This window comes from Anneissia japonica, unplaced genomic scaffold (genome assembly GCF_011630105.1).
Source record: "Anneissia japonica isolate Jap-2015-1 unplaced genomic scaffold, ASM1163010v1 scaffold287806_len661372_cov189, whole genome shotgun sequence".
NCBI classification, from domain to species: Eukaryota; Metazoa; Echinodermata; class Crinoidea; order Comatulida; family Comatulidae; genus Anneissia; species Anneissia japonica.
Genome location: NW_022743067.1, coordinates 573,508 through 585,356, shown reverse-complemented (window position 1 = coordinate 585,356; position 11,849 = coordinate 573,508).

Here is an 11,849-nt window from a genome sequence, read left to right as displayed (position 1 = left end):
AGATGTGTATAAGAGACAAGAGCTGAGTCATCATCTTTATGTCTTGAAGTAAGTCGTGTTTCAGTGTATTAATGAATTAAACAAATAATTGAAACCCGTGGAAGATCACGATCGTTTCCATGAGCTTAATCAACTGGTTTAATCATACTGTAGAGGATATAATTTTATTTCTCCATAGTCTAATCAAGGAGGCTGTAATCAGGTTGGCAATGCTAAACGCATAGAGTTCTTTATGATGCGCTCTATAAGTCGACCATTATTATTATTATTATTATTATTATTATTATTATTATTATTATTATTATTATTATTATTATTATTATTATTATTATTATTATTATTATTATTNNTATTTTTATTATTATTATTATTATTATTATTATTATTATTATTATTATTATTATTATTATTATTATTATTATTATTATTATTATTATGTAGCTAGAAGATCACGGTCGTTCCCGGCCCATGTGTTTAATCATCCGGTTTAATTACACGTAGACCTAGGGGATATAAACTTTATTCCTATAGGTGGTCTAATCAAGGAAGATCTAATTATGTTGCCAATGCAATCTTAATTATTATCTTCTTTATGGTAGTACAGGTCTCCCTCCAATTAAAGACCCCTCTAATTCTAGTATGTCGCCAGAAACACACACAAGCCGCCGTAGCAGTGGGTTTTAGACCACCACAATTAAAGACCACCTCTAATTAAAGACCACTTTTCTGTGGTCCTGTTTGAATTCCTATCTAATAACATTATCTGTTCCCTCAAATTAATGACTCCCTCTATTAAAAGACCAAAGACAATGGTTTTGGTGGACCCAAATGAAAATTTTCCCTCCAATTAAAGACCTTCAAATAAAGAATACATTACAAATAATGATGGTGATATGAATACACACGTCAAAATAATACACAACAATAAGATGATATTTTGTGTATACAGTGCTCTATTGAATAGGCTTATATCTGATATTGTTAGCAGGACGGTGTTAATAATATTGCATTGGTGATTTAGGTGTCAGAACGAGCGCAGAACTTGTGTGAATACCCAAAAATGGTTTATTAAGAATCAGTAACAGCATACAGTGTAATTGTAAATCCATTCTAAAGCACTTTGAATAAAACGAGCTTACATGTACTATAGTTTCTTAATTTCCCTCTAAATAGTGATATTTTTTACCACTTTTAGTGCCGGTTCTAAATAGAGATCAACGCTGCTAAAGACCACCAAAAACCCCGGTCCCAAAAGTGGTCTTTAATTGGAGGGAGACCTGTATTATAAAATGACTTATATCCCGTGTATATCCAACTTGGATCAGTGATATGCTCACACCACGTTAGCTTGTTTTGAGGAGTGTTGGAGTTGGGGAGTGGGGATTCACCGTGTTCCCATTAAACCCAATAACGTTTAATCAAAAATGCCTATTTAAAGTATCAATTAATAAACTGATAAGTTACTAACTTCATGAGACAGATGTAAATAATTCATTTTTTGCTGATTACGCCTATGGCTTTCTACTATTTTATGAAAATCCATAAATTAATTACGGTACAGCTATCAATTTAAGGGATAATCTTGAATCTTAAAGTGGATACTTTTTTTTTTTTTTTTTGATATTTTTTTTTTTTTTTTTTTTTTTTTTTTGCTGATTTGTATACGAAGCTTTAAACACTACGGTATTAAATAAAAAATTTCGGTCATAAATAACACATTTTATTATTTATTTCGAATCAACTTTAAAGTTCTAATATTGAATCGACATCGTCCCTTATTACTGGTGAGTGAGACATATACGAATGAGCTTGATTCACAGACAGAATCTCCTTATAAAATTGACCGTTTTAAATTAATGGAGTCAATTTGTCCAGATTTATTTCTGTATCTTTTATTTTGACGTCACAGCTACAGAAAAAAAATTCGTCACGTAGCCAAACTGTACGAGCTTTGTCCGATCATGCGCTGTGATCACTTTCCTATGCTACGAGCTATGCTTTTTGATCTATGTGAGTAGCAAAGACTATCAATATCGTACCGTAGCTTCCCTTTGGTTTTTTGTATTCTTGAAACACGGCACAGTTCATTCCAGCTCGATCTCAACAGTGGATTTATTTTTAAGGCGTGGTTATAACAACACAGTCTCATTATATTTGCATGTACATTACAAGGTAAGACGAATTGTTGCATTAAAACTGGGACCAGTGGTGGATCCACAATGCTGTTGATGCTGCGAGTGGCAATTTGAATAGGCTACCTATTGCAGAACCATGGACTGGTCACTTGTCCGAAAGGAAGGGTTGCACTATATGGGATACACAGTTGACAGTTTTAGCCATTTTAATCGAGATGATCTCACATATGGTTGGTAATATTTTTTGGCTGCTGCGGGAGGTGGAATGGAGTCCCCATATACCACCTGCCTTATGCCACCACTGGATCGTCCACTGCTGCGAGTTGGCTTTCAGTAAGCAAAACCACTGAATCGACATAAAATGTACAAATAAATTTCTATGTGATAGGTTTGTACTGTTAAGCACGATTTGAGGGTTTAGACACGTTTGTACCGCATATTAATTGTTACCGATATCGGTAGGGTGGGGGAACTGCTCAAGCTATAATAGGCTTATATAAACCGGCCTTAGGGCCTAATTACATTATAATTATCTAATTTTATCTATTTGTTAGTCTTGCATTTTTTTCTATGAATTTTTAAATAAATTAGATGATTCACATAAATTCTACCTACAGTAGTAGTCATGGTCATATCTACTGTGAAGGAATTAAATTTGATACGTGCATATTATGACGTTTACCTGTACACGATGTATCCATAGGCCTCAAAGGTAGTCTAACGATTTGTCCAATGAATGAAGGAAGTAGCCCGTATAGTTGCTACTGTTTATATAATTGGCTTTCCATTCCCAGTTTGTATATATGATATAATGACACCGATGTAACCTCAAGGAGCTCATGTCAGTCATCTCTCCGAAGTAATTGTCAGTCTTTAGAAAATAAACAAACTACAGTAAAGATCGTTCTTTCTTCAAGAAACAGCAACGACCACTATTATTAGCAAGTAACATGGTCAACTATCGTGTTAGAAATGCACAAAATATAGAGTCAAACATATACATTGCTCATTTTATGTTGATTACGATAATGATGATGATGGGGATGACGACGATGACGGTGATGATGACGAGGATGATGATGATGATGATGATGATGATGATGATGGTGACGACAACGGTGATTTAAGCAAAGCAACAATGATAATTGATTAAATAACTCCCTTGGTTTAATGTTCGTTCCCCCATCCTTTGACTTCGGGTAAAAAAATGACCTCTTTGATCGTAAATTAGACGGTACCGTAGTATTTTCACTCACAATAGTGTAGTCGCAATACTACTTGCACAAAACTGAAATTCAAAAAGGGGAGAAAGGAAAAACCTCTTGATTGATTTTCTGTAAATGCAAAGAGACTATAGAATTACAGTAGTTCGAATAAGTCACAAGCTAATTAGTAGATAATAAATCATTATTTTTATGAATGTTAATTTGCACGAAATATGTAGGGGGCATATGATTATGATTACCGGAATAAATTGAAAAAAATATTATGATGAGTATTTCAGTGGCAGATCCAAGGGGCCCCAGCCGGCCCACCCTCCCTATTTTTTCAAAATTTGAAAGTGGAGAAAAACGAAAAATTATATTCAAATTTAATAGTCTGAGAGTGCCATTTCCTGCCAACAGAGGTGCCATAATCATAAATTTCCTTACCTCAGCCCCAACCATGGTGGGGCTAAGGTGGTCTACACTCCATCTGTAAAAGTCGCTCACTGGCAGCCCCCCCCCCCCCCCCCTAATTTTTCCAATTTCTGGATCTGCCACTGAATTTTGAAAATTTAGTAGGCTTATGGAAATACATCTTTAATGAATGTTACAAGAATTTCCTGAATAAAGTGCTAAGAAATAATTCAGTAAAGACCTATCACAAACATAGCATATGAGACTAACATTTTCAAGAAACTTTAAAATTCTTAATGACATCTCATCCTGAGCATGACAAAATATTCATTTTTATAATGCCGCCTTTCGCGAGGCTTTGAGTAATGGGGTTCCAGATATTCGCAGGAGGGGGTCCAAAAAGATTTGGAAAGACGCATTATATCCATTTTTGAGATATTTCTCTTTGGGCATCCTATATAGATATATTGCATCATGTGAATGGATCGTATACCGAAAGAAAGTGTTGAAATATGATTTTTGATATATTTCGCTTAGGGATATCCTGTATGGATGTAATGTATCATGTGAGTTGATCATATACCGAAACAAATGTTGAAATATGCAATTATTATGAGAGTTATGCATTAAATCCATCCACCAAAGCAATAATGAAAGAGAGCACTATATACACCAAGCATTGGAAAGCTATGCAAATTATGCACATTTAATTCCTAGCTGGTGAAAGTCCATATTTTAAAAATTTGTTTTAGTGTAAATATACTTTCTTAAGATGTTTTAATGAACATAAATAGGAACTCAAAAATGCTAATAAATACATTTCAGTTCATATTGGTGCTTTGGGGACCTGAATGTGTTAGTCAAATAGGCAGGTTTAAAAATGTGGACCCGTCCCCCCCCCCCCCCCCCCCCCCCCCCCCCTAAAATTTCCAATTTCTGGATCTGCCACTGAATTTTGAAAATTTAGTAGGCTTATGGAAATGCATCTTTAATGAATGTTACAAGAATTTCCTGAATAAAGTGCTAAGAAATAATTCAGTAAAGACCTACCACAATTGTTAATTTCTTCCTACCTAGGTCTTTTGACAGACCTGATTTACATAAATCTATTTACATCCCTCTGTTGACATTCCGATCATTTTCAGTGCACTGTGTCATTATTGCCACTAAAGCACATTATTATTTATCTTGTACCTTTTTTGTTATTTATCAACTCTATGTTTATCGTTATTATTATTATTATTATTATTATTATTATTATTATTATTATTATTATTTTATTCTACTACATTATTGATACTGCTAATATTAATGATTATTATTACTTGAAGTATTAATTTTATTCTTATTATTATATATTATTTATTATCGTTTTATTTTCACTATTAATCATATCGATAATCTTATTTCGTGTGTATCGGAAACAGATTGATAATTTGTAGTTACTGTTGACTGTTTCCTGGTGTGTATATTGTGTATATACATATTCTCTGTTTCTCTAAAATGTTTAACGCTTCTTTTCCAAATTATATATCTCCTAGACAGGAATTGCTAGTATTGACTTAACACATATTGTTTTGCAAATTTTTTACCCTAAAGCATACCGTATCTTGACCATAAAACCTTCTTTTTTTCTCATATTTTTTATCTTATACTTGTCTGTTTGTTGTGTATAATTATGTGCGCAAGTACGGGGACGCCAAATGTACACACTGCAAAAAGCTTTGATCGATTATCTGATATTTTATTTAATCCTTACTCTACATCTAATAAACACTTAATTGATATTGATCCTGATTTAAATTTTTTCGACAACATGAGCTTGTCAAATCATTATTTACCTTACGAATTTTCTCAAAAATTCAGCTCTGTTTATGGCAGAAAATTTTCCTGTATTCATTTCAACGCCAGAAGTCTACAAAAAAATTTTGATTCACTTTCTAATTGTCTTGAATCACTAAATTTTAATTTTGATGTTATTTCTATATCTGAAACTTGGATGAAATCTGAAAATCCACTTATTAATATTCCAAACTATTCTATCACTTTTAAACCTTGTTCGTACAAATGTGGTGGTGTTCTTATGTATGTAAAAAATGGTCTTTCTTTCAAAACAAGAACAGACTTGTCAGCTAGCCCATATTTTTGTGATTCTCACTTCATTGAAATTGAAACCAAAGGTAAGAATCTAATAATAATAATTATTAATAATAATAATTTAATAAAATCTCTGACTCAATTGAAAGCAAACTATTTTCTGCTGGTATATTTATTGACCTATCAAAAGCTTTTGACACTATTAACCACAATATTCTCACCTCTAAACTTTTCAATTATGGTATCCGGGGCACTGCCATAAATTTATTTAAAGATTATTTAGCTAATGTACAAACGTTTTAACAGCACTTCTTCAAATTTTTAACTTGTGGTGTCCCCCAAGGTTCTCTTCTTGGTCCTCTTTTGTTTCTTCTTTATATTAATGACCTACCCAACTCCTCTAAAATGTTAAATTTTTACCTTTATGCTGACGATACCACCATTTTCTGTTCAGATTCTAACCTTGTTTCTCTTTTTCACTCCATTAATCTTGAATTAAAAAATGTCACCGAATATTTCATTGTTAATAAACTTTCGGTTAATGTTGAAAAATGTAACTTCATGCTGTTTGGAAGCCGCCATAAAACCAGATTTGACGAGATCGGTAGTATTTATATAGGAGACCACCCAATTCCACATGTTCAACACACTAAATTCTTAGGTATTGACTTCGACCATGAACTTAATTTCAAAAATCATATAAAAGAAGTTGAACTGAAAATAGCAAAAAGTATTGGTATTATTTATCGTCTCTCTTTCTTTCTTCCAAGTCAGATACTTCTCACCATTTATTCATCCCTTGTTCTTCCTTTTATTAGTTACTGCAATATTATCTGGGCAAACAATTACAAATCCAATCTTGAACAAATTTACAAGCTCCAAAAAAAAGCTGTCCGTATAATTTCAGATGCTCCATTCCTTGCTCACTCTGCTCCACTTTTTCTTGCTTTGCATCAGTTGTCTGTTTTCGATATAAATATTTTACAACAATGTATCTTTGTTTATGAAGCTACCAATTCTCTTCATAATATGTATATATGATATATATACATATATATACATATATATATACATATATATACATATATATATTATATATACATATATACATATATATATACATATTTATATGTGTGGGTGTGTGTGTGTTAGTATTATGTAACCATATTACATAATGTAATTTACATATTTACCTACATCAGTGATTTTATAATATGCTAATGTTCATTATCACTTTCTTCATCACTGTCACTGTCTGATGAATCAGAAACACTCGACAACAATGAAAAGTTATTGCAGGAACTCCCTTCCGCTTCGTAGTTACACATCTCAGTACAAGAAGATTATATCTCCTACACGTGCATGTATTATTTGAACATGTACTTATTGAACAGGTACATCTGATAAGCTTAACAACTGCTTTAGGTACAGCCTGCTTTTTTGACAAGACAGGTCTCAATTTATCATCTTCCATAAACCAGCCCAGTTTGCATGGATCAGGGATTTCTGGATGAATAACAGTATCCTGGCTCCATATATTGGCCTGCAGATGTGCATGCAATATATGCTGATATAAGGCTCCTGCAGTTGGTGGCAGCTTATCTACACCTTGATTGTTTGACAGAGTTTTGAATCTTTTCCATCGTAAAGTTGAGACATCTTTTTCAGATACTTTCTTCGTTCCTCAAGCTTGGCCAAAGTATGTAAAACAGGAGGTGGTGATTTCATAAACACATCTTTAAGGGCTGTTTTTTTGCAACACCATTTATATGCCCTGTAATAAATTTTATCACAACCGGTGATAGCATAGAAGCCTGGTAGTGTCACTGCTCTTTCTGGTCCAAGATGATCGTATATTGGCTAAAGAGCCACTCTTCTTCTGGTTTCAGCACTCCAGAGCATCTTCCAACAACAGCTGTATAAGCACACAAGAAGAAGCTGATACTCTAATGATTCCCCATGGCATAGAAGTGGCCTCTGAATCTGGGAATGATACATACTGGTTTATATTGATCTTGAGAAGACTTCCACAACTTGGCATGAATACTGGAATTTGTGTAGTCTTCAGCTCGGAATGAAGAAAGTATCTGCTAAAGATGCCTCAACTTTACGATGGAAAAGATTCAAAACTCTGCCAAACATTCAAGTTGTAGTTGTAGATAAGCTGCCACCAACTGCAGGATCCTTATATCAGCATATATTGCATGCACATCTGCAGGCCAATATATGGAGCCAGGATACTGTTATCCAGAAATCCTTATCCATGCAAACTGGGCTGGTTTATGGAAGATGGTAAATTGAGACCTGTCTTGTCAGAAAAGCAGGCTGCCCCTGAAGCAGTTGTTGAGCTTATCAGATGTACCTGTTCAATAAGTACATGTTCAAATATATATATATATATATTGAAGACATACTGAAAAACAACAATCAGCAACAGCTTGATATATATATATATATATATGTATATATATATATATATATATATATATATCACATATATATTATGGTAATAACCATTAACAGCATATGGCAATTGCATACAACTAGCTCTATCACACGTTTTTGTTTTACAGTACAGATCGTTTATTATTATATTAATATACGTATGCTAAAAAGCTAAAATAATGGAAAATGGCAGCCATTTTGAATTGTAATAGCTCAAAAATGTGTACAATATTTAGTTAACTGTTGTTGTCATTGTTATGAGTGGATTTCCAATTGAATACTGCATTTTAATGGCATAAATTTACAATATTAGGGACAATTTTAGGAAAAATTGGCGGCCATTTTGAAACGGCTGGCAACCCCTCTTACGTATGAAAAAAAATGTTGCACATACTTTTTTGATTTATCTGTGTCTACTCTACATCATATCCAATTTTTATAAAATATAGCAAAAAAAAATGCAACCTCTGATATTGCTACATTTCGGACTGGACTAATAATTAAATATGATTAAAATGTGCGTTAAAAAATATGGTGTCTTTGACATGTTCTACTTTAGATGTTTTTTGTTCTAATCTACCTGTTGTTACGGGTGTTCCTTGCCTACGATTGGTTGTCAGGCAAAGACTCATTTATACATATCACGCGCTCGCTTATGCTTAATAAAGCGCGAGTGTGTAAGTACATTTTCGTGCGAAGATCGCTTAAACGCAAAACCTCAAGGCTGCCCCATTGGTTAGGAATAAACACTAAGAAGTAATAAATCTATATCAAAATATCATTTATCAACGATCTTCAGAACACTATTCATTTTGCTGAAGTATCAATGTGAAGGCAAATACAAGTTAAGTAGGCTTTTGAACTTCCATATCAAAAGATCGTCCTCATCGATGAACTTAATTTCGTAACGTGAGACTTATCTAAAAGTAGTACTGTATCAAAGCATGATATCAATACACACATCAACAATGATTTAATATCATAGAAATCATGCTTGGTATTAATGTTGTATTTCAACATAATGTTAATCTACTTATTTTCAAGACTTTCTAATAATTTTTATTATGTACAATATTGTCTCTATTTTAGGGTTCTTGGGTACTATAAAACACTACTACTAGATGGGAGGCTATTTTTGTATGTGGGCCTACGTCAATGAACCAGTTAGATACGTGTATTCTTTTGTGCACCGCAATAAATTGATTGATTGGTCGATTAAATGTCATTTAATTAATTAGTTGGTCGGTCGATTTGGTCGCTTCGGTTTGTTATTTGGTTTAGTTAGCTGGTTGGTTGATTGATTCCATTGGTTGGTTGGTTTATTTATATATTTATTCTATTATTTAATTGATTGATTGATGGTATTGATTGATTGATGATTTTGATTGATTGATTGATTGATTGATTGACCGATCGATCGATCGATCGATCGATCATTCATTCATTCATTTATTTATTTGTTTGTTTATTTATTCATTGGTTGGTTGATTGGTTGGTTGATTCATCTTACAAATCTTCATGACTACAGGTGAGCATCTTGTGTGGTTGGCGTGGCTAAGTAGTTCATGACTTCTTTCGCTTATATCTTTCACTGTTGCTAAGCGTCTCAATGCATTTTCAACATTAGTCGCTTTATAAATTCATAATAATAATGATAATAATAATTATAAATCAATACTTTTGCTTTGGGAGCGCTTTATCATATGATGGCTTTAGGATGGATATATATCCATGCTAATTGAAGACAGTCCCTTACACTTTCCGAAGATTGTAATGCGTTCTTTAACGTTCACATGGGCCATATTGACAGGACGGACCAACGGCTTAAATATAGGCTACCGTATCATTTGAAAAGCGGTGCGCTATCAAACTTGTATTTCAGCCCTTCAGCTAAAACACAAAGAAGAGCAGCGCACTATGGAATTGAACCGGGGACCAAATGATCTTCACTGCAGGGACACGGACGTGCTCCCGAACGCGCTGAATCTCCCGTGCCACTTTGCGGCCCACCCGTTTGACCGTTTGCGGAAATCATTATAACTGTAACTGTCAGAGAAAAATGATTTGATAACTTATAATTACATGAATTTGTAGGCGACAAGTAGTTTGATTAAGGTTAATTAGATGGACAGATGTGACGCCATATGCATCAGGGAGATAGGTATAAAGTATAATAGAACTGGGCCATGAAACTATCACACGCTTTAATTAAGATGAATAGGCATACACACCTTGAAGCGACCGGGTTGAATATTCTACAACCCACGAAACAAACAGGTTAATGTAGCATTTGTAGTTAAAGTATATCACACGCTGAGTTAAGATGTGTTTACTGTACCTCTGCTGCAGAAGATTGTTATACCTATTTTACGGCTATTGTTGTGTACCCGCACAGTAACCGTAACAGAGTAGCCGGAACAACTCAATTACCGCACATCACAACACAAATATGCCCTCCTACATTTTTTTTTCAAAAAAGGCCTACGCCTATTTGTTTGGCCTACTGAGTTCATTAAACCGATGAGCTACAATAGTCGTCTTAAGATCTCTTAATCTCTTTTCTCAATAATACAACACAGCATTTGATACCATCCATCAGCTACGAATAGCATTAAGCCAGTGGCTTTAGCCTGGGAGTTCATATCTCCCTGCATGCTTATTAGCTCACCGAGAAATTATTTTATACTCCAGTATAATCTAGGACAATGAACGTTATAACATTATTCTTTTCAACCCTAAGCCTTTAAGTCTAACCGCCATGTCCTTCGTCTGAATCTCAACGTCGTAAATTTTTAGCGCACAGGCGTCTTAGTTTAGTGTACACGTTGACGCAAACTCTAAATAGTAAAGCTACTACTACACGCCAAGCGTTGGTGTCGACACGTCTAAAACGTTATCGACTGTATTCCAGTCAACGTACCGCCTACTGATTTTCCTGACCGCTTTTCAATATTTGTGTGTATGCTGACTTTATGGCATCACCAACCTGGTGCCAGCTACTATCGTCTGTTCACCACAGGGAGATATTCTATATTTCATAAAACAACAGTTTCAACCCTTTTTTCTCATTCTCTCGATGGCACTTTCAATTCCTAACAGAAAATCGATTATTGTATAGAGTTATAGAGTCTCTCTACACACCACTTTCCTTTAATACGAAACACAAACACTAAATTAGAGTATGGTATAAATTACCAATTAGCAGCGTATTCCGTCTTTTAGTGAAAGCTGGTAGAGTTGATATCTATCGATAATTAACCACAGAGACTGAAACACGATTACCAAACACCATATAGATTGATTGGTTATTGTAATAAGATGACCGCCCAGCCTAATGGCCAATTGATGATAATCCAGTTGATTAATGGCGTTGGGACCGTCTAAGTTCGTTAAAATTATAGGCATCAAGAATCAATATTAATTTCACATACAAGTTGACCAATCTATGCGACATGCGCAATGCGTGGGCGCACGTACACCAAAATGTGCTTTCTGTATGTTAGTAAATTCATTATGCGCCTTGTAAATTCATTGATTTTACACAAGGTATAAA